Below are 24,538 nucleotides of genomic sequence, written 5' to 3'. Positions count from 1 at the left end.
GCCCAGGTGGAGATGGTTCCCTTTAAGAGATTCTCTGTGTCCCGAGTTCCCTCCAGCCGCCGGCTTTGTGTGCTCACAGGAGACTACATTGACTCCCAATTAAGGGATTAGGAAAAAGATTATCAGAACCATTTTCAAAACACATAACATTTACAGGCTTTCCCACAGCACTTTGCCTCGCCAGTCTCATTTTGGCACACTTAAACTTTATTGTTGTCGATGGAGCAGCTGTTTCTGAGCCCAAAGAGTGAGCGAGACTGTTGCTCTAACACTCGCAGCATCCAGTATAAACAGTTTTCATTCCATTTTGACAAAATGTCCATTTTTTTTAAATACTCGTGGTTTTTTTGCATAATTTATACACATATATATATCCTTTGTTTGAATCCATACACTGTCCTCATTTGGGAGGCTGTTTGCAGTGGGGGGTTGTGTAAAATACAGTAGGAGAGGTCTTTCCCAAGTGGGCTGAAATTCAAAGGTGTTGGAATGTCAGATTTTATTTGGGGTCTCTCTGTGTTTCGTGTGTTTCTCTTGGCGTTCTAAAACTGCCAATTATGCTCCTATTAAAGTTCATGCTGCTGGAATATTGGGAACAAGGGGGGAGGGGGGAGAACCAAACTCTCGTCAAGGTCATGTTCCAGTGGAAAGAGCCAACAATGCCGTTGCTAATCCCTCCTCCTCCACCGTGCTCTGACCCCATCCCGTGGCTTTTAGGACTCTGTGGTGGGAGAGGACGAGAGGCCCGACTTGTTCCTATACTCAGCCCAGCTTTAGGCAGCCCGGAGCTTCTGGATTATCTGCCAATTAGCACCAATTGTGCCGGCCAGCATTAATGTAATGTTCTATATTTTTTTAATACCGTTTAATTTTTGCTCCTCTTCTCTCCCCTCCTTCTCTTTGGCCTAATCAAGATTGTCCGCACCCTCTTTTGCCTTTTTCTCATTTAAAATAAAAGAGTTTGGGGTTTAATTTGGCATTAAGGAGCGTAGAATATGCCTTGCCAGCAGAGCGTTTGTTGGAGGCAGAGAGTTAGCGGGGAAAGAGGGTGAGAGAGAAAGAAGGGAGAAAATCATTTTAGGGGAGATACTGTGAAGGACTTGTTTGAACAGGCCGTGAGCCTCAGTGTCCTGCTATATTAGCGGGGAAGTCAGCTTTGTGCTGGAATAACGTGTTGCCTCACTATTGTGCCCCCTATGGTGGAAGGGTTTGGTGGGTTTGGATTAGTTGACTCCATTACATTACCCTAATAACTGGATAAAGCTGCCTCATCCAGTGCAACTGATCCTCAAGTATTAGCGCTTGTGGCTCGTTACAGCATTTCTGAGCTGATCTGCAGTCGGTTGATTTCTCATTAAAACACACTGATAGAAACACACAGCCGCAGAGGAGGGTGTCTGAGCAGCTACGATGTGCAACTTTCTCTCAAAGCTCATGCGGCGCTCGTGTTTTGTTTTGTTTTTTCCCTAAAAAAGAGAATTCCATGAGACCACAGCAGCCGCCTCCCACTGATTTTGATCAGCCTGGCAATAAACAAAGTCACACCAACCTCCCTTCAATTCAAGAGGCTAAATGATAATGTTTAGTCTGCTATGAGGGAATTTCCACAGCGGTGAATTTTATTTTACAGTGCTGCCTATAAAAGTAGCTCATCATTATAAAGCATGGTAGTTTCACACAGCTTGATTATACATGGGTTGCAGGTGTTCAGGCATGTCAGAGGCTTGATTGTGTGAGTGTGTTTTTATTGCGGTCTTTTTTCTTTCTTTTTTTTTAAATAGTTTAATTTACCCTACATAAGCGGAGTTGTTTTCACACGCTGTGAGAGAGGGAAGGCTAGATAAAAAAAAAAGAGGGAGAAAATAAAAGAACGAGGTAAAAAGTGTGTGAGGCGGCAGCAAACCGAGTGCTGAAAGCAATGGAGAAATTTTTATTAAAATGCTAAATTTTTGTCATTACAGATCAAAGTGAATTGATGGAGAATGACCTTCATTACAATGTTTGAACATATTTAAAAAAATAAAAAATAAAATAAAAATAAAAAAAGGCACAGGCATGAGAATCAGAGGAGCGAACAGATTACATATAAAGCCCGGCTTCTTTGATGTTAACTGTCCAGCCCAATTAAGCCCGAGGACATGTGTGAATCCTGACGCTTTCATGGATGGATTCATGTTGTCTGTCTGTGTGCTGCAATCACACTCCAACCTATCCCATAAATTTTGCCTAAATTAATTCACCGCCCCCCCCAACTAATATATTTTATTTAATTTCTAAAGCGATTATAATAGTTTCTGGTTTAGAAAGTATGGGACTGTCTAATTATAGCTAATCAATATCCAGTCAACATCTTATTTTCAAATGCAAACAAAATGCGTTAAAACGTTTCAAATGAGTAGCATTAACTCACAGTGTGTCCAGAGACGTTGCTGCTGGATGGGAGGAGCTCAGGTGAGGCCAGAGGCCACTGGTCATTAGCAGTCCAGCTTCCCTTCATAGTGTTAATGTGAGGTCAGGCTGTGGACCAGAAATCCACAAGCACAGCTGGCACATTCAGCATCTCCACGGTTGCTGTTTTCGCTAGCCGAGTGAAAACAATCCGCCTGCTGTTCCCTGTTCCCCCCAGTCCGACAGGCTGACCTTGCCCTTGGGCCACAGCGCCGTACACCACCCCAGCTGTTGTCACTCTGCAGCCGCAGAAAAAGCCGCGCTGCCTTGCCTGCCCTTCTCGCCGAGACCTTTTTCTTTGCTGTGGGCCCTTCCTGCAGGTGTGCTAAGGTCCTGCCTCCCCCCGTGTGATTACTGCACAGGCCAAACAGCAGGGCTCCCCTCCGCCCTGGTCCTGCGGGTTTGGTTCAGGGCCTCCAAATGCCTTTTAGATCCCTAATCCTAAACACTTAAGCCCTTCCTGATGGGTTCAGCTCCAGGTCCTGACGATTTAACCAATCCAAATAGTGAGAGCACCGAAGGGTCAACTTTGGCCAAGTTGCCTTTTGCCCCCTTTTTTAAAATTATAATTTTTTTTTTTTTCTAATTTGTTGTTAACCTGTTGCCACTGATTGAAAATCTGCTTGTTCAGTTTTAACTGACACTTCTTTAGATGCTAATTCTGGTCCTCGAGTCTTTTTTTAAAGTTTTTTTAAAAAATTATTCCGTTTCATTTAGTTGTTGAAAAGTATTCACGCAGTTTGAAACAGCTTCTCAGAGTAAATCTCACAAAGATGCGAATGCTTCCTGAGAGTTTTCAGAAGATGTTCACGAATCCTGGAAATAAAAATCTTATACGTGCGACCAAAAAGCGGCGCAGTCTCTTTCTCCTCTCCGAGCGTATCTGCTGGTTTGATGTTTTCCCATTTTCCTTGTGCTGTTTTAGTAAACAGTGCTGTCCGGGCCTCCACCTGTTTCAGGGCGCTTGAGAAATGGACTTTTCCTGAAAAGTCTGTGACCTCTGACCCCTGCAAAGCAGGAAGAGGCTGCCAGCAGGCAAATGCCCTTCTGTGTGGCCAACTGCCATTTAACCCCGTAATTGTTACAAGGCAGCTCCTGGCCCATCTAGAAACTTGGTTTCCGGAAATCGCTCTTAAACAATCAAATAAACGCACATGCAGGGGAATTCGCTGTGCCCAGGGCAGTAAGATGGAGCTTGTGAAGCAGTTATTACAGATTCGCTGGCAAGCCTTGACACCTCTGAAATCTTAGAAAACATTAGAGGAATTTATTTCGGTGCCAGTCGAATGAGAAATATCTTTTAAAGAAAGAAATAAATGAAAGTTGAATTTATCTCAACCAGAACAAACAATCTCATGAAGATGTTTTGTTTTCCAAGTCAAAATGCAAATTTTGTCATTCTTATTTGTACAAAAACTTGTACACTTAATCAGCTGTTAATTGAAATAAGTGCGTAAATCTTTTCTGTTTGACAGCTTTCACCAGTTAAGATCGTTCCATTTTTGTTTGCTGTTGAATCACAGTGGGCCTCGGGCTGTGTTGTAGATACAGTATCCACTTTACCTTTATCATGCAGTGCTCTGGCCCATCAGCTTTCTGTGTGGTTGGCTGCACTTGGTTATTTTTTCCATCCCCGCACATTTGCTTTTTGCTCGGCGCTCACCTCCAGACTCGGGCTTAGAGTGTTTCCCCAGCAGCCTTTCTGATAGCAGCGCGCTCGGTGATTGCTTCCCAGGATCAGAGCGGCATGCAGCACGAGCAGGCGGCTCAGCATACCACACATGCTGCAGGATCAAAGGTCATTCTTGGAAGCCTGGGATTATGGGGGAGGTAAAATTATATTTTTTATCCTGCTGCTTTGTTTTTGATCACCCTATCTGACCCAAGTCAACCTGCACTCCCACGCCACCTCTCACCACGGCCCTTACACTCAGGTGTTAGTTTTCAAGAGGGGCTCCGGGGTGAAGGCGGGTTGAGGTTTTGTTAATGTACAAAAACAACAGACAGATTGGATGCAACCTTGAGCAGCGGGTCTGGAAAGAGCTCTAAAGAGACTCCAAGGTCAGGGGATGTGGGAACTGCCGCTGTCTCCTGGGTCTGACGGAAATAGTGACCAAATCAAAGTAGGCTCATGAGTGATACGCTCACTGAGGTCACAGCTATTTATTACGGCAGCGGGAGGGTATCACATATACAGCGGGTCTATAATAAAAGGGACATTAATGACACCTGATGTATGTCATCAGCAGGTGTGAATGACTTGTCATCTTGGAAGTTATTATCCAAGTGTCTGCAGCTTAAACAGCTGAGTTACACCCTGTATTTACCTGAGTGTGTGTGTGTGTGTGTTTGGGCGAGTGAGTGGAACGGTTGTCATAGTTCTTTTATTTTGGGACACTCCTCCAACTTTTAACTACAGAGAGCTCCAGCTCATTTGCGAGGCACAGAGTGTGAAATTAACAGAGAAAGCATTGCATTGTATTAATGTCAAAATTGTTCAAATTTGTAAACAAATAAAGCAAATACACAGTGAGAGTGTGTCATTGACTTAGTCTTGTAATTTCAGGGCTATTGTCATTAATGTCATGGTGTTCTCCACCATTGTAAGGACACCCAACATCAAACACTTACAATAAGACTGAGCATTATAATTATTAAATCACAAAAATATTAGCCTGTGTGCCATATTATGTCTCGAGGGCATTTTTGTTTTGTAAATATTTTTTTTTCTTCGTAAATGCGTTTGCTGCCGTGCAAGTACCCATTCATCTTTTCAGAATTAATTATGATGTTTAGTTAATGCTGGATTTTATATTTACATTTAGGGGGTCAGAATTTCTTCAGTAGCTTATTTATTCTGGGTGAACGAGAGAGAGAGAAAAAAATACAATCAAGAGGTAAACAAGAAGTGAATTACCAAAGTACTTTTCTTTAGTCATGACCAGGGGTTTCTACAAATATAGAATTAATGTGCATTATAAGCACGCCTACATATGGCTATCCTTTCCACATGAATAAACATGCTCTGAACGGAACTAAAAAGCTTTTATGACACGTGTTTTCGACAAAAGAATTGATATACTAATCATTTAGTCATACCGAAAGGTTGTAAAAATCCACGTCAGTATTCTTCTTTGAGTGAATAACCTTAAAAAAAGTTCAGCTCTGCTCTTGACTTAAAAAAAAAAATTCAGAGACATTACGAGTGTTTTGGAGATAATATTCGTTACATGTAAAGCACCAGTGCTCCGTCCTAATGTTAAAAACAACTCTTTGCTTTGTCGTCTTACAGCTACTAATTTAGATTTGATAGTGAGAGAGAGAGAGAGAAAGAACAATTGGAGGAGGATAAACTGGTGGGGGGGAGGAGAATTTTTGTTTTTGAATTTTTTTCCCCCCACTTTTAAACTAAAACGAACAGATACGTACTCTCAGAAGATCTGGTCCTACTACGGTCAGCCCACACCATTCTCTGACATTCTGTGGATGAAAGGGGGCGAGGTGAATGAGCGGGCGGCTGACGAGACCCTGCGGAGAGGAAGAGGCTGCCCTCCATGTGATTCAAAATGCTCTCGCAGAGTGGGAGCGGACCATTAAGTGGTGTGTTATTTACACATCATAAGCCAGTCTATTATATTGACATCCAGACGACCCAAGTCCACCACTGCTCGGCTCGCGAGGCGGCCTCGCTCTCTTGTTTGCTCTCAACACCAGCATGCTGATTGGGTGATTTTCTGATATGACATTCCAATGCTCCGGACTATGTGCAAGATCTTTTCGTCTGAAATAGTCCGAAAGCATTCATTACCCACCGAGAAATGACACAAAAGGTCAAGAAAGCGGTGTGTTGGGGTGGAGCCTTGTGAAGTGGAGGTGGGGTTTACAATCCAATTGGGGATTAAGTTATCTCTTATATCTCTTACTTACAATAAATCCACACGTCTCCATCTGAAATGTCTTGTTTAAACTGCAGAAGAGCATGAAGCAAATGTTTGACTTTATTTAAAATTCATTGTTCAGTATTACATTGCCGGCTGGGCTGAGCCCCAAGATTGCAAAGGTGAGCAGGCAAGCTCTCTCTCTCGCTCTCTTTATACATATATTTTTTTTATTCTGATCCAGAAATTGCAGAATTGCTATCCAGTTGTTGTCCTCCACACTGTGCTGCCATTTACCGATGGCATCAAAATATTTGACATCCTATAATGGGATTGCATCCTGAGTAATTCCTGTAACCACTCTTGACATATGTGCCCCAAGTAAAATAAATCTGTTTTGGTCAGTGATGTGAATGAACTCTCTGTGAACCATTTAAAGCATCAGCGGAGATAAAAGAGAATACATTTCCTTTGCCCAGATCATTAGAATATTACTACTACAGAGTTATTGTTACTGTCGGCTCTGCTGCACGTACTTATGCCTGTAACATCTCAATAAAACCGAGGGGCTGTGAACGTATCTCGGCCGAGGAATATATTCACTTAGAGAAACTGTACTTTCAATTTGTCGGAAATGATTTGTAGAGCTCGGGAAAAGTCATGTTGTTGTTCGCCTTTTGTTTCTGGGAGATTGCCCACTCTCCCACTGTCAAACACAAACACAATGCAGTATCCTTTGAAAATAGCCTTCACAAACCGGAGCAAAACGCAATTATGAGAGGCCATTTTTCACCCCATAATATTTGTTTAACCATTTCAAGAATCGAGGACACAAGTGTAGCACATGTTATGAATTAAGTGTAAGCAGACGTCTAAAATCACTTCTTCTAAAAGCCTCGGTTGTTTCAATTTACCATGACAACCAACCCAGCTGGGTTTGATGAATGAAATAAATTCAGTGGACACATTAATTGATTATTTAAACACTCTTATTTGTTAGTAGCTTTTTTTTTTTCTTTTTGTTCTTTTTACAAATACTTATTGATTGGTCAGAGTTGCTGTTTATAGAACAATACAAAGAAGGGAAACTTTTGTGCAAGATTCTCAGTTAATCAAGTGAAAATATTCAGTATTTTTCTGAACTGTTGGCAGGGGAATATGGAGCAAAAATTCAGGTTAGTCCTAATTGACCAAAGTCTAGAGAGACATATAATATATACACTGGGGATCTGCTGTAAGACTCGAGGAGTTTCGTAGCTCCAGTTTGGGCACCACAAGCACAGAAGACACAAGTTTGATTTCCAATTGTAGAATCGTAATAGAGTCATTCAGCTCATTAATAACCACAGCACATGTTCACTACTTCTTATAAACATTATGTTTTGTACTTAAACACACATTCAGGTCGCATGTGTTCAGTGTGTTGTAGCTTGTTTGGAGATATAACACATAAGCGGTTTAAAAAAAAAAAAAAGAAGAAGTAAAAGTACAGTCGACTGTGTGTGTTGGGTCGCAGCGAGCCTTCTGCGCATTTGTACAGTGTGCGTTTTAACTTCCATGTAAGAACTGAAAAAAGTTCATTTTTAATCCTGGTGGAATAAAATTATTTTGAGTTGTGTGACCGTTATTTTATTTAATTTTTTTTGCCCTTCTTAAAATCAAATTAAACCAAGAGTCTATTTCAGCAATTTCTTGTTAAGTTGATCTTAATAAGCTGCAAAAAAACTAAAGTCAAGAGGTGTGCAAAATTTCTTAGGTTTATTTTTTATTTTTTTTATTTTATTCAATATTAAATGTGCTCCAGGAAACCGAGCTGAACTGAACAATGTAAACTTTCACAGCTGCGGTTCATGTCTAACAAACTGTATGGAGCAGCACATTAACAATTATCAATTATCAATTATCTGGATTGTAAAGAAACAGTAAACACAAATGAGAGGCTGATAGGAATCTGAGATAAACCTGGCAGACAACTGCCTCTCCTCACCTCTGCCGGGAGTTGCAGCACCCACCAGAGCTTAAGGGGTCCCACTGGGAGAGCCTCTCTGCGGTTATCATGCTCCATCTAGTGGCTGCAGCGGGTTAAAGAGGAAAGCAGGAGGACGGTGTCAACTTGCTGCTCTCCCCTCTAATGGTAACGCAGTTTATAGATACATGGATGGAAAAATATTTTGCTTCGATTGAAACTCAACTTTGCGTGCGTAAAACTGTAAAATTAAAAGAAAACAGACATAATTTGATTATATGTTTGAATATCTCATTAAGAACAGCCTTAAAACGCAACAGTCCTGTAGGTGCAAATTGAATTTGATTTAGGGAACAAAAAAAAGGAGGTGTTGAGACTCAAGCAGTGCACGGCTCATGTTACAGAGATATGAGGCCATAAGAATGTGTGAAAGCAATGCCCTCTAGATCCCCTCTTTTCACAACCCTATTATCCAATTGAAAACTGATCTTCAGCGAACTCCCATTGTGTGCCTCTCTCAGAGAATAAATGCACCAAAATTGATCTCAGGTCTCTGAAGTGGGCCTGCGGAGCCGGAGTTTACAGATGGGACCATTTTATTCACTTCTGGTGGCAATTTACAAACATGCAAAACTGAGAGCTCTCCACCACAACCTGCGAGCCAAATGTAGGAGTTCCACCTGCCTCATAACCTTGTCTGAGCACAATTTTCCTGCAGAAAATGTGGCAGTGACATTGTCAAACAGTGTGTGTTAACAATTCATCTCGGAATAAGGGGAATGCCTCGCAGAAAGAGAGCAGCCGGTTGGAGAATGGACTAATGTATTGTGACTCCTGCTGTCAGCAGTTCAGCTCTACTCTCTCTTCCTGTAATTTCCAGCCATCTCCACTGCACTCATACCATTTCAAAAGCCTGCTCACTATCACTCGTGCCAAAGCTGTGGCGGCTGTTAACCGTTTGCTCTGGTTTAGATGCTGTTTTCTTTTTATTGTATGAGAGCAAAGAGAGTTGCTTTCAAAACACCTGTGTGGCCCATCTGAATTAAAGATGTTCCTGCTGAAATGATTATCAGGCCGTTTTGTACTGCCTTGTAAACTCTAGCTTCCATTCTCAATATGTGAAGGCAAAACATGGTAATGTTAAACAACTCGGACCCCGTGACAAACTAAGCCTCTGCTGACTGTTTTCTCTTAGACGTCGAGCAACACTGAGCGGCCTGATATTAAAGTGAGTGCAGATATGAGATTGACACCAAGGAAAAAAATACCTAAAAACAATTTTAAAAATCCACTGAGATACTGAATTAGACAGAAAACATATATGTATGCAGCGATAATTTGTTTAACTTCCTTGTTTGATATCCAGAAGCGCACTCACAGTATTCGGTGTGTAATGTAGCTTTAAGCATATATACAGTCATACTAGATTGTTAATTTGAACTTTTTTTCCTTGCAACATCTGTAATTGGTGTAACAGAAATAAAAAAGAATTAGTAAAACTATAGAATAACATAGTTTTGTAATTTAATTTATTGTAGTGTATACTTAAATAGTACAATAGCATAAATAGTATAAATAGCTTGAATAATACCAATCTATTGTCAACAAAATAATTGATCAAAAAATTGGCACTTTGTTATTTGTAGTTCACTATGAATCATTTTAATGGCCATAAACTAAGAGGTTAATCAGAGCCATGAATGTAAGGGAGCACTGTGTGACAAATAGCTGGTGCCTCCCTGTATCTCAATTTTACGATTTCTCCATACTTTGCAAAATGTTCCTTTCTGATATCGTTCTCTCGTCATGCTGGAGTGAAGGAGCTGAAGGTCATCTGCTAACCTCCTAGTTGGAGCCACGGTTGCCTCGTAAATGTAAGCATATGACTTAACAACGTCCCTATACTTGTGTTGGCTGATGATGGGAAAATGAACTGGGGAATTGACATATTAGCTGTGAAGTTGCTGAAGAGCAGCAGAAAATGAGCTTTGACCATTTTGCTTTCTTTAGCTTGATAGTAAATCAAATATTCATGTTGATTTGCGGCAGCAGTGCTCACACTCCTAACATCCAGAGTGTGTGTTCAGAGCAGGGTGGTTTTTTGACCTGCTAAGGGGACACAGATTGCAGATTGACTTGTTGTGCGCTACATCAAATGATAACCTTCTGTGTTTTCTTGTGTAAAAAAGCTTTTTCGGCATTCTTAATATTGCCGTCAGACCTGCAGTTACCCTGTAAAGCAAAACAACTGAAAGTACAGGCATGTTGTGAAACAAAGAGCTGTAACATGGCAAGTATTGTGTTGGTGATGGATTTTTTCTTTCATTCACTCATTCACCCCAAAATGAACACCTAAATAATACGAAAATAAGGAGAGATCCTTCTCTGCTCTTCTAAGAAATGTGAACTGCCTCGAGCGAAGATTCAAAACATGCCCCCTCTTCTCTGACCCACTCCCACCCTCACAGTTTCCATCCAGTCCCTAAATCAAGATGGTTCAAGCAGCATTTTTCCCTCTTTCTCATAGCAAAAGTTGAAGCGCTGCCCTCAACCATACCTCGAACGTTCTTCTAAAACAAATTAACATCAACTTTGCAAAGCTGCTGCGATCGGTGAAAAGCTGTCACGGGCTTTATTTTATGTTTGTATCATTGCGGAGACTTCACTTGTTTCAACCTATTTCCTGAGCATTCTTTTAATCAGGCCACAGTCTTAACCGCTATTTCATTTGTCCAAGCGGTGGATGAAGCAATCCACGAAGCCAAAGCTCTCCATTCATTAGATTGTTTTAATGTGCCTGAAAGCAGTTGTGCAAATAAACAAGCTGTTACAGAGAAAAGAGAGGAATCCCTGCGTCTGTGCTGGAACCCAGGAGGGAGCACAATTCCAACTTGTGCCTTTTATCATATTAATCCCACGCAACGTCATTTTGCAGGTCCCCCAAAAAGGACTTATAAATTGCCTCTAATAGGCTTCAAATCAAGCACTAATTAAAACTGCATTAACCTTAATGAATCAGAAAAACTGAGACCCCAATTTATTGGAGTTGTGTTTATACAAGAGCTGGTTTCAATAATACATGACGCAAGCGGCTGTGTAGGATGAGCCCTTCTTCCTAATGCGAACCTCCTGTGAGTGTGTAGATCTAAGTGCGTGTGTGTGTGTGCGTGCGTGGTGTGTTTTGGCCCTCGTCATCATTACAGGCCTTGTTAGAGGTTAACTTTAGCAACATTCTGGCCTCTTTAGCGCCGCGGAAGGAGACGAAGCCGTACGGTGCCAATCAGCGTCACAGGTGTTCATAATTGTCTGTCTAATTGCTTCATTACTGGTGAGGAGGCCTGAGCCCCGTCTGTGCTGTCGCCACATCTGGATTTTGGGAAGCCCTCTCCAGCTCAAATGAGAAGCCTCTCCTGAGTTTTAACATGTATCTGCTTGTTGCCGTGATTTCCCAGGAGTTCCTCATTTATTTGTACGCCGATTCTGCCTCAAACGCCTTTAATGGAAATTCCCATGGCTGGTGGGGGTGGAGCGCTCATGGCAATTTGTTGACGAGGAGTGCTCATTTGTTCAGATTGAATGGGAAAAGATGTGAGGGAAAATTATTATAATAAAACATGCAAATGATGTCAGTGTAGTCGTTGTCCCAGTTTAGCAGTTTTCCATCTTTCCGTCTTAGTGTTTTTCTGCTCTGTCCCAGTCACTCATACGGTTAGAAGACCCTTGAGATTTCCCTCAAGAGACCTGCTGTCCTAATGAATCAAGCCTCTCCAATATGGGAAGGACCTGAGGGAGGGGGACAGTGATTCTTTATTACTGAGACTTCAGCAAACCTGCCAAACTCACCCAAGCTCCCAATTCACTCATGTTATGTCAGATTGCTGATCAAAATTAAAAGAAGGCAAAAAGCTGCGTCTTTATAATTCGTCTAAATCGTGTGGTGAGAATGGTGATTAGTCTCTGCCCACAGAAAGCAATGCTTCTCCCAAGAAGGAAACAGGCTATAGATTAGGCTGAGGTCACCGGCGTTAATGAGACATTTAGCATGCCATTCTCAGGAAGTGCCGCAGAAACCTCCCCTCCCTGTGGGGAGAGCTCCAGGACGCCCGAGTGAAACAGTTCGTGAGGGGACCGAGGCTCGACCCCAAACCTCCAGTCACTTTTGCCCACCCGCACAGGCTGTTATGTATCCGTGCTCACATCAAGCCCAGGCCTGCACGTGCCAATTAAGTCCCAGCCATATGGATTTCAACTGTGGCTTTTGGCAGATGCTCTCTAACCTGTCGCTCAATTTGGCACGCGAGGGACGGTGTAACCTTCTGGGAGTTTTGGAAGATTTCTGTTAGATTTTGATGATCAGGCCTCGTCAGTAGATTGGTGTTTTCCCAAAGGTAAAATTGCAGCTCAGTGTAGCTGTTATTTATACTTGAATGTGATCTCAGTCATTTGCAGTGCCAGCAGTCAGTCATTAGAGTGTTTGTCAATTTTCACCTGTGAGATGTGTACTCAGTTTAGATTAATATCGTGGATTAAATTTATCACATTACATTCCCGTTCCTGTGCGCCTGTTGTCAGATGTCGATGGGCATGTCAGTACTTGATTCTCCCTGACAACCTGAGATCCAGGCTGCTGTCTCCAGTCAGGCATGCTGATGTCCTCTGAGAGCTCCCTGGTGTTTCATGTAATGTCAGCACTAAACACAACATGCTAGTCTCGATTTGTATCATGGTATATGACTTACTAATGCTCCGTAATTGCACAGGAATCCAGCTGTTAGGAAGCACTTAGTCATGACATTATTGGCTCACAAAGAGCATCATCAGTTTGAGTTGACTGTGATTTTTCAGTAAGTCAAAAATATGCTTTGGTTTGCTCTTACAGGCTGCATGACGTCCTCTTCCTCCCCAACTTCAACACAGACTCCACAGTGACTATTTCAACTCCAAGTGGGGAAATATTTCATGTTCTTTGCAGTCTATGTGCAATAGACTTGGCCAAGGGACAAAAGCAATTGGAAGCGATTTATTTTCTTAAAGTAATTAAATGCCTACTTGATCATTTTGTCTGAGAAAATGTGAGAATGTGGCAAACAAATTAAAGGAGCACTCCATGACTAAACCTATCCCTGGGATTGGTGGAGGCATCATAAGTGAGACATGAGCCAAAACCTTCTTAATCTACACATAGCTACATTTGGGAGTTTGTGAGGAAACAATTCGGAAACATGCATTCTATTTCTGTTTGCGCCCGATTATTAATTTCAGTTTATGTAACCCCACTTACTCTTACAGTTTAATTAATGATGCTTGTTATCGGCTGCGTTTAAGAGGTAATGGACAATGCTGAATTTTGAGTGTTTACAGCGCTGGAGAAAAAAATCCTGCTTTACCCCTTTGTAATGGACTGCCAGCAAACAAGAGATTAACAGTGTTTGTCACTCTTCCTGCAGCTGTGTTATAATGCAAAGTAAGCATGGAAGGGGGTGGGAAGGCATTAAGCACATAACTTTGAAATGGTGACTTGAAATAGCCACCCTGGTCAGAAGAACTGGCATGGCCATCCGTCACCTAATCCATACCATAATTCCCAATCTAATTAGAGGAAGGCTCAGTGTTAGGCCGGCCATATAAGAAGGAAGAACACAGACAGACCGTGTGGCCAGAAAAGGGAGGACATAAGAAGTGAGTGGAATAGAAAGGAGAGGAGGAGGAGAAAACAAGCAAACAGTGAACAGAACAGGTAAACATGACTGGCTGTGTGCACATGCTTAATCTACTCTGTGTGATTACTGACGGCAGGAGCCGTGGAAATGTGCCCAACGCTGAAAGAGCCGAATGATACACAAACATATTTCAACTATAAATGATGCCAGCAAGGTGACTGGGTGGAAGAACTCATTTGCTTGAGATTTTAGTCTCATTATTCCATAGTTATAGCAAAGCAAGTTTTGAAAAATAAAACACTCAAATACTCCAATACTCTCAGATATTCCACTTCAGAATCAATGGGCCAATCGATCAGCAAGTCACGAATAGAACTTTAAATAGCATTTTCAAGAGGCAGCTTTATTACTGTAAGACCTGCCAGTTATTTATGTCAGCGTTACAACAATCTGTAACACTGCAGAAATGCCAAGGAAATGCAATCGAAAGAAAAAATTAATATTTGCAATTTGTGCGTGCAAATGAGTCATTTCTGTACTTATTGTAGAGTGTTTTTTACTTCTCCAATGCCACATGGTTGTTTCATAAAGCTTTGGGGTCAGTTTTGTTTGTGTCATATGCATCCATAAAGAAGCAACGCTTCAAGTGTATTATGAGTGTGAAACTATGACAAACCGCAGTTTGTTTAAACCACACTAGTCTGAGATAGCATACCTTTACCCAGGCTGAATAGAAAAATAATCAACCACCAAACCGAAACAACCACATAACCTCTTTGGCAGAGACAAGACTAAGTGAAAACCTCCCATACTGTGTATTGTAGTCAGCCTGTGGCTGGTTGTCATGCTAAAATGTAGGACATTTGTTACAGCGAAAGTTGGTATCTACCTATCTATCAGTATAATGTTAAATGCCGGACATACACAGCCCTATTTTCCACAAATACGCTGACATTCTTGTTCAAAATCCCACACATGGACACTGTTACAGGACCTTAGTTATCCTTAGCCACTTTTATCTGTTATTTGCTTATTTTTTAATAAAAAAAAAAAACAATTAGGATCAGAATTAGTGTTGTTCTACTTTGTCATACTTATATATGCTGTACATGAATTAACATCTCGCTCTAAACAACAAAAAATGTGCACTTAATCACAGCATTTTGGATTGAGCATCACAGATTTAAGTCACAATATGTAATATTATATGCATTATTATTAGTGTAACCAGCTTGAACATAACAGGCTGAAAATACCTCTGTGCGACTTTCTACTTCTGACCCCACACACTGGCGTTCTTACTTAAAAGGTTTTCAGTACTTCTACCACCTGATAACAAGTTCAGATGAAGCTCTGACCATTTTAGAGGGGATTTATGAACAAACCCAATCACATTGTGCTGTCAGCATAAACAGTTGTGCATTGGGACCATGTTTGAGGACATTTGCAGGCTCCAAAGGATGGGCCATGCAAAAACATTTTTTAAAAAAGCGCTACAGTCAATGATAGAAACTCTACCGGTCAGCTGGCTGACCACTGATCAGCAACATGCACCTCTCTAAGGCTCGCCCTGCTGTTGTGTTCCAGACAATTACAAAGCAGTGTTTTCATGTACGCTGATGGGAAGCAAAGAACAATAACACTTCATCGCATAAGTATTGAGAGAGCGTTAAGCGGACAACGATATGTATATTTGAATTAAAAAGATAATAGCCTTAGAATATTAATATGAGTTAAGCTTGTATGTTTTTAATTTTACAAGACTAAGTAGACCAAAGTAAGCCTCCTGCCAACACATTTTATAACTTTGTCTTCCTATTGTTTCAGTAACCATAATGTCTGAAGCACTCATGCCTGATTCAAAAGCACACACTGTATTCTTAAATTCCTGGCTCCTTCGGGGCTCCGTGGAGCATTACTCAAACAGCAAGAGCTCAAAATAAAAACCAAACTGTTACAAAGAGCAGGAAAATGTAACGCACGTGCTTAATCTCTGTTTGTGAAACCTAATGTTTTCCCCTTTCATCTGGACAAGATGAAGTCATTTGAAAAAGCCTGGCCCTGCTCGGCTTCAAAGTGTCTGTTTGAGGTCTCAGACTGGACACTTGCTGCAGGTGCAGTGTTGGAAACACTGATGCAACACCAGAAATGCTCAGCCCTGTTCCATGTGGTGGGGGTGGGGGGGCACAGGAGCACAGGGAAGTCACATGCGCCCACGTGGATGGACAGAAATTCAAATTTCCAACATTTGAAGACCTTTCAGAACCAAACTGCATAAAACGAAGTGGTGAGATAAGATGCCTCCCCTGGGTGGCCAGGTGAAAGTAATAAAAAAATCACTCTGCTGCTTCTTCAGATACAGTGAGGCTACAATAAGTTAGCTGAGGATTACGCTGTTAAACAGCCAGAGGCTACGCTTGTATCATCAGCCGGGATAACTGCACTATTGCATACTACACAATCACGCATTGCCAGTAATGCAGTCTGTTCTCTGAATTACATTCACAGGGAAGTCTGTAAACTCCCCTGTGATGTATCTTTGTAGGTTAAAAAATTAAATACACTGATCCACAAGTAAGATAGATGTGCTTACCAAGGTCAAGGAGGCTCCCCAGCGTAATTACACGACTACCAAACACAAAGGCCATTGTTATTGGACAAGTATAATGCCGCACATTACCAGAGCCATACAGCTGTTTCTATCAGCGAACACTAGCTTGGGAAGACATAGGGCGGGCATCAATTTAGCCTACTTATCTAAAGTCTCTAATTACTTGGTTTATTTGATAAACAGAACAAGGAGAATCCTTAAATGATTCTGCGAGATCCAAAGGGGATTAATTTCTTACTCCTTGAAAAACAAATCACTGGTAGAATCCCATATTTCACTCTTTAATCACGCATTAATTAGGAGCAATAGGGCACCAGTTACACTTGGCATTTGGTGAGATTGGAAAAGAAAAAAAGGGGGCCTGCATTAGCCTCTCCAGAGGAGGAGGCGAGCGCATCAGGCTAAGACAAAGACGGCGCAATCAGACAGAACAGCAGGAAGTGTGAGTTGGGAGAACGAGGATCTGAGCTTTTCAAGCCCCATTCTCACACAAAGCACTCTTTCCTCAGGCAAAAACTCAGGCTGGATACTTTACAATGGTCTAACAGTGCGGATGAAATGTTTTATGATGTGCTATAATGTGTTGTATTGTAATGTGTTTCAATAATAATAATAATAATACTGTCTCTGTTGCGGCCATGGAACAAATAACACAGTCGAATACAATTAAAAGGAGTTTGAACAACAAACAAAAGTGACCAAAGTGAAAGAGAGCAACAGATGAACCAGTGAATCGTCTGTAGGATCAATGACTGTGATCAGTTTGTTTTTGAGCATTTGAAAGAATTGTGGAACGTACCAAGAAGTGACCAGAGGGGGAGTTGAACTCTGGCTGGCAGGTTCAGCTGGAAAAGAATAGCACTCAGGGAGAAAGGCTTAGTACGAAGCAGGGGCTAAACACCTTGACTGTGTCTACATGCATGGACTGACTTAATGAATGTCCAATTAAGGCTTGTTTGAGCCGCGCTATTTACAACCAGCTACCGAAAACAAAGCCAGCAAGGACCCATTCAACAAGCAAAATAAAACCATTTTTCTTCTACTTGTAATAGCATTAGCAGTAATTTGTATTTGTTTGTAACTTGTGCTCACAGAGTGGCTACATGCTAGCGTTTACAGTATTTGAGCTCGTATACAGACATGAAGGACCAGCGGTGACGAGAGGCCCCCTGCTTGGTCTCCTTACGTCATCAGGGTTTGAACAAAGAAGCACTTGAACACACCACGATGAGAACTTCCAGCTGCTGGTCAGGAAGTACAATTTATGCCTGTGCAAGAAAGACATGGCAGAAAGGGGCGGTTGTACAGACATATACAGAAAGGGAAGCCAAAGGTCCGTGTAGATCAAAGAAAGAAGAAAATAAAACAACAACTTAGCAGCGTGTGCGTTGTGTTTCTGTAATTACAGACAGAACTGGTGTCTGTTGATAGGTGGTCTTCAGGTTCCTCATTCATGTGGTCTTAAAGGTGTTGCTTGACATGTCAAGTTAGTCGTTTTCTGATGTCACTGCTGCTCTTCTTCTCGTGCCCTCATTTGCTGCACTGAGCAGCCAATCACAGTGAGCTCTCTCACTATATATATATATATATAGATATATATATCTATATATATATAGATATATATATCCCATGCATTTTGGCTCTGCTATACATACTCATCCACAAACTTTTTTTTTTAATCCAAGACTGGGAAAGTACTTTCAAACACTCTTACGTTACAGCACCCCAACAAAACTACTTCTAAATGTCGATTATGTCTTTGCTCAACATTTTCTGGCCGACCCTTTATCTAAGATGAAAACCGTATCAGACGCAACGAACAAAATGAGCTATAAAATGCGTTTTGAAACCATTTTGCTCTCAGGCTGTTTTCTGATTCAACGAGCTTAAATAAAGAGGTAGCTTCTCAAGCAATCTTGGTCTTGTTTGTTTAACGTAATTACTACTTGTCCTCCCATCCTGCCGGCCCAGATGATGCATGAAAATTACCATTCCCCTACTTCAATCAAAGCAGGGAAAAGAAAAGGGAGAAAGGGGGGAACAGAGGCGAGCAGATGGGAGGGGGAGGCGGTGGGAGAGGAACTCTGTGAGACACACAGAGCTCCCTCCCTGCATAACAAGAAAGGGCACTGTCTCTGATTAATTAGCTGGAGTTGGTAATCAGTTTAATAAGACTGAAGTTGATGGTGAGAGGTCCCCTTTGGCACAGCCATGCTAAGCTTAGCACTCTGTTCAGGGCCTTCACTTTCTTCCACCAAGTAAACATGCAGTGTCTATTTACATAAACAGTTGTTTCTTTTTTTGTGGGGGGCTATTTTTCCTTCCAAACCGCCTGAAAGCCTAACACCACAGCTTAAGTCATTCCCAACAATGGCAGCAGGAACTGCAGACAAATTCATGAATTTTTCAACATATGAGAACTAATTAAATTGAGGCCTTTTTTTTAAATGAATATGGTGTGAGGTACTTACTGGGCCTATGCACACAAAGAGGGTATAATTCAACGATTGAATTCTGGCTCGATAGCATTCGGTCTTTAACCATGGTGAGCTATACAGATGGCTGCGGCCCTTTTCATTCTATTCTTTCTTAATGGCAAATCTCATTATTGCAGTTATCACTTGATGGAGAAGAGAACGGAAATGATGGGTCTCAGAGGCGCGTGGTGTGGGAATTCGGAACCTGTCTGTTGGAGAAAGAGATACTTGATGTAAGGTCAGATCACTGGAGGAATGTCGAAATAAATGTAGCATAAATGATGATCAGAAAATATTTTCTTTGTTACAAAGCGTACAGAATACTCTTTGGTTTCTCCATTTGCTCCCACGTGTCGCTGAGAGTTGGACTAACACAGCTCTCATTAGTGCATACTGAATGTAAAGCAGTTTGGCTTAAAGATTGGAAACAGCAACATCACTTTGCTAAATTCATTTTCATGTTTTTCTAACCTTAGAATGAGCCAGTAGTAGTTATCTTTGGTCCTTCTACATAGCAGGATGGCCATATTTGCACTGGAGTTTGTGGCTTTAGGTGCTATTTGTGAGAAGTTTGAGGGTACTCATTTCAAAAAGAGGATCGTACCTATTATGTAATTCAAGAACAGGCAACAGTGCATGAATCGATCTTGGCAAAGGAGCAAAAATAGAAAGAGGTGAAGCGGGTTTGGGATAAGCAAAGGCAGAAGACTAGAATAATCGCTGGTGTGACTTTTCGCAGATTAAAATCACCAATTGCATACAAACATTGTATGTATGTAAACAGTGGTGCTTAGACATCTTGTTTTCTTCTCAACATAATTTCACCCTATTAATAACATAGATGCGATTAGTTGCTAGTTAGTGGATGGATGGCGTGTGAGATGGTTGCTAACTTTGCCAACAGATGTCAGCAACTGTAGCACACTCCACACCAGAAGATCCTGCTCTCGGACCGCCTTCCATGTCTCGTTTGTTCTTCAGGCTTTTCTTCTGTTACTTATGCCTGCGTTGTGGCGAGTTTGGCGCAATACAAACAAAGACTGAGCGACTAGCTCCTACTCCCCCATTTTTCATCATTAATTGACCATTCAGAGCAGACGAGGCCTTTTGGGAGGGAGATTTCAGCGTCATGAGATCGTTCACACTACACAACATCTTTCTCTTGTGTTTGGGACTTTTAAAGTCCTGGTGTGTTCACGCTTTCTTCCAAATTTGACACCATCATATAAATTCAACCTCAGTTTTCAAACTCAGACTATACAATGTGCTTCTGTGCTCATGCTCATCTAAAATTGTTCAAAGTAGAGTAATCATATGAAGCCTCTTGGGTGAGAAAAGCTGTTTGAAAGTATAAGTTTACTTTCTACATTCTTCATTCCATCACTCTGAATGTAATAAGTGACTTAGACTCTGTAAAAAAAAAAGTCGTTGCTGTCATGGCCGAGCAGTCTGTGTCTAAAGTAAACTCTGAGGACCAAATTCCAGATAAGAAGGCACCATATCACCTTGTGGCGTTAATGATCATCCACTGTTACAGCACAAAGACGGTCAAGTAGCAGATAAAGCACAGAAATGATTTAAGCTGTGCTAAGTGGTCCATTGTCATTCAAATGATAAGTTATGCTTGGCAGAGGTTTTAAAGTCACTTTTACAAAGCATTGCTATTGTTTGTGTAGCGACAAGCTTTTAAGGCGCCGGAATGGAGGGAATTAGTTGGGAGAGTCTGGAGTTCCTTTGGGTTTGGACACAAATTAGTTGGCTGCTCACTGGCTCTGCCCTAACTGTCAAACAGGCATCAAACATGGCGACGTTGGTGTTCGCACAACTGGTGAGACAATGCCGTGTCGCTGATGATCTGAAATCAACATGACTGCTTGTATTAATGCTACAGTGAGATGATAATTTAAGTTTATATCACAATATACTTTTTACTCACCTTAATTTAATGTCAGAGAGCATGATGGCCTAAAATGATTTGTATGTATTTCGTATTTAATTCTTAGAAACCTTCTTCCTTTTCAGCCATCTCTGCCAGGTATACAGCGTTCACTGCGAGCCACACTCCAACTGCCATTCACACCACCTTTAAGCTACAGTGCTGCAAGATAAGATGCTTCTACGTCTATCTGTGAAGAAAAACATAGATTATTATGCAGGCCATGTTTCACCCACTGGTGGAAAATATGTTCATTCGCATCTGAAGGGTTGATTCACCGACCTGCCTCTGACGTGTTGCACTGGAACTACAGTTTAAGTATTAATTGATCAATAACAAACGTGGAGCAGCTTCTCCCCCCTTCCAATCAAGCTCGTGTTTGTAGTTTCCTGCTGCACAGTCAGCATGTGCTTTATATAACTCAACACGAGCCAGACTTACAGAGCGCTTCCCTGGGACAAATCAAGGTAGTGTTAATTACCGCTTCATTTCTGGTTGCTTTGGATCATGCGGCGTCCATTCTTAAGATACACGGAGAAAAGCAGGTCAGTGAAACTGTCACGACCACGTGCTCGTAGCTAAATCCAGACTACAATAAAGAGCTTTGACACATAAACACATCTTTATATTTTGCACAACCTAACCTGAGAGACTGGTCATCGAAATATTTTCTGCACCTTTTTGCAGGTACCTTCCCTGCTTAAGATGTCATTACCTCTGTTGGGACTGTTAAATGGTTCCATAAAGAGAACTGAAATATTCATTAACTTTGTTAATAATTCATTCAGATAAAATGGAATATGTGCTCTGTAGAATGAAGATGAATACAAAATGAGTGCGCGCTCAGCATATTTGTGCTTGGAATGCTTTTTTTCGCTGCATGATAGCAAAAGGAAGGAAATTAATTGAAAGTTCATTTCAATTTTTTTTTTTGTTCGACAAGTTATGCTAAATGATAAAATTGATGCTTTCCAAGCAGTTTTAAACTAAGAAAATACATTTCTCTGACATTATATGGTTTTTAATTATTGCGGAAGTGCACTTTAACAGTTTTTATGAATTACAGTCGTCAGCTTGACCTAATTGCCAGTGCACTGTTAAGCACTTTGTACTTTGCCGCCTGAAAATCGGAACCATAACCCCTGCTTATCATGCCACAAAAGCCTGCAGAGTGAATCGGTGTACTGGCAGATTGACGGGAGCTTTGGTCTCCGCTGAAAAACACCCAGTTGCTGCTCCATATGCCACATCAAAAGTGTCCTTACTTTCCCATCCGTAAACAGCTGTAAGTGTGTCCAAGTTGCTTCAGTCAACACCAGAGTGGTGAAGTGTTCCCACACTGTCACACTGCAGTGTAAACACCACTCATCCAAACACTGTCAAACTAATTTCCTCACGCCACAGAGGTTCATTTTGGCTTTCAGATGAATCAATTCCTCCTCTAATTATCAGTTGTGACACCCATAATGACAGGAAGACGGTTGCGCTGAATAAATGGCATCTCTTTTGTGTTAAAATTCTGTGCATCTTGACAAACATGACCCATTAAACAACCCCGTGGCCTTTTTTCAAGAGTGATGATTACACTAATTAAAACTGCTAAACATCGGAGAGGGCTGCAGACGTGCCAGAATTAAACAGGTCATTAAATCAGCCGAGGAATATGTCAACATCCGCGCTGCGTGCCCACTCCCGCAGCCGAGGAGGGAGACAAAAAATACATAGAGTGTGCTCATAAATTACACCATGTCTTTGGCCCCTAAAATGCAAAGAATAACACTCAGGGTGTACTTTGTTGGTTTCCTGTAACAAAAGTTGTGTCTACATGACAGAACACATGATTTTGCCTGGTTTCAGAACTCAGGATTTATGTCCACGCGTTTTGCGTCCCACACAAACAGAGCAAAGCACCTCGGAGCTACGCTGCGGCGCGAGCTGTTTGGAACATCGCTGGCCTTTATCAGCCGCATCTTGGAGATCTCTCCTCTCACGTAATCCTCTTCTCACCGGTGATAGCAGTTAGTGATAGAGCCGATGTCTTGTCACCAGCGACACATGTTCCCTTTCTTACAACAGCAGCTTTGCAACCACTTAATGGGATTGTTGTTGTTGGTTTACTAAACCCCGGTTAACACAACAAATTATTTTCCTAGAAGTGGTTCGACTTGCGCCCAAGGAATTCGTCTCCGAGTTTCACAACAAATCAGCCGAGGTCAGGGGCTAAGACTGGCCTCCAGTAACAGACTACTGAAAACAGCTTCTCGACATGACGAGAAGGGAAAGTGGATTTTCCAGCTTAAAAGCAGAATCATCTCCGCTCAAGGCATTATCCTGCGTTCAAAGAGATTAATAAAGAAAGATGGTATTGATACGCAGCTGTGCTGCTCTTAGATCAGCTCAGATCGTGTTCGCTGACATCTTCAAACCTTTAAAAGTGGCTGCGTGGGTTTTACATAAAGAAAACACAAATATTGAGCTGTGAGCTGATAAACATAATCCAACAGCAGCTGACACAGAATAATTAAACTATTACCACTCTGTAGCTGCAAAATGCTTCTGAATTGTGCAAATATCACACCTTCATCCTGAAACTGTCTGTAAGTAAGTTTCTCTCAAGCACTTGTGTGAAACTTAAGAACGCACTTGAAGTTTTTCTCTTTTGTCCCTTTAATAAAGCATCTCTGATGTTTCCTCAGTCAAAATACATTTTTCAGAGCAGTCATCAAAGAGAAGAAATCCCACGCTGCACTTTGATGTGCTTAACACAGTTTTAACTTGCGTCTCATTACAGAGATAATTAATGGTTTAATTAGCACCAATTCTCGCCAGCTGACATCTTTCCAGACGCACAGTGAAGGCATGTGAAAATGCACTCAAATTTCTAAATTCAGCCCATGTTTTTCACTCTCATTTAGATTTCTTCGGCTGAGGTGTTTCATATCATCGTCGCCTACAAACTTTTCTCGCTGATGCCGTGTTAAATCTCGCTCGGACCGATTCAGCCTGCGCAGCAAAGCTAGGAGAACAGCCCACCTCACGAGGGGACAAACTGCTCAGATATGTGCAATGCAAACAACTTAGCTAGATTAATTTTAATTCTCATTACCTTGAAGCAAAGCAATCATCGTCCATGGTTTGGGAAAAAAAAAAGCAAGCATTACGAATAAAAGTAATTATCTTTTTTTGGCCTTTTTTTTTTTGCGTGCTGTTTGCAACTGAGACTTTCTGGAATCTGAATGAGCATTTTTATTCGTGTCGAGTGGCTGTGAAGGCAGACGCTGCTGATCTAGAAAGATCAAAGCAACTGGAGTCTTTGTTTTTTTTTCTCTTTTTCGGATGAGTTTACAGATGCTGAGCAGAGCTCAGCACACAATGAGCAGCAAGTGTAGGCTTGAGAGGAAAAAAAACAAAACAACAAAAAAGCAGCACGTGCCTCTTGTTCACGCCGACAAACAAAAGCACGTCTTCCAGCATGGGTGAGGGCCAACAGCAAAGCGTCTCTTTCAAACTTCCAGTTTACGACTGCTCACAACAGTTTACAGCAGCCAAATTTCATTTTCTG

The 24,538-nt window shown here is 41.5% G+C and overlaps 2 protein-coding genes across 2 annotated transcripts in view; both read left to right on the top strand.

Moving 5' to 3' along the window:
* Positions 1-14,289, top strand: part of tm9sf3 (transmembrane 9 superfamily member 3) — a 171,001-nt gene extending 156,712 nt beyond the window's left edge. Inside the window, exon 16 of the transcript XR_011917032.1 lies at positions 14,276-14,289. The gene's annotated coding sequence lies outside the window, so the exon portion shown is untranslated. The remainder of the gene's footprint in view (positions 1-14,275) is intronic.
* The window catches only part of eif3s10 (eukaryotic translation initiation factor 3, subunit 10 (theta)), a 211,800-nt gene that overhangs the window by 133,199 nt on the left and 54,063 nt on the right, over positions 1-24,538 (top strand). The window lies entirely within an intron of this gene.

This window comes from Leuresthes tenuis, unplaced genomic scaffold (assembly GCF_036924035.1).
Source record: "Leuresthes tenuis unplaced genomic scaffold, fLeuTen1.0.hap1 SCAF_8, whole genome shotgun sequence".
Taxonomy (NCBI): domain Eukaryota; kingdom Metazoa; phylum Chordata; class Actinopteri; order Atheriniformes; family Atherinopsidae; genus Leuresthes; species Leuresthes tenuis.
This window is presented reverse-complemented; position numbering and strand designations above follow the sequence as displayed.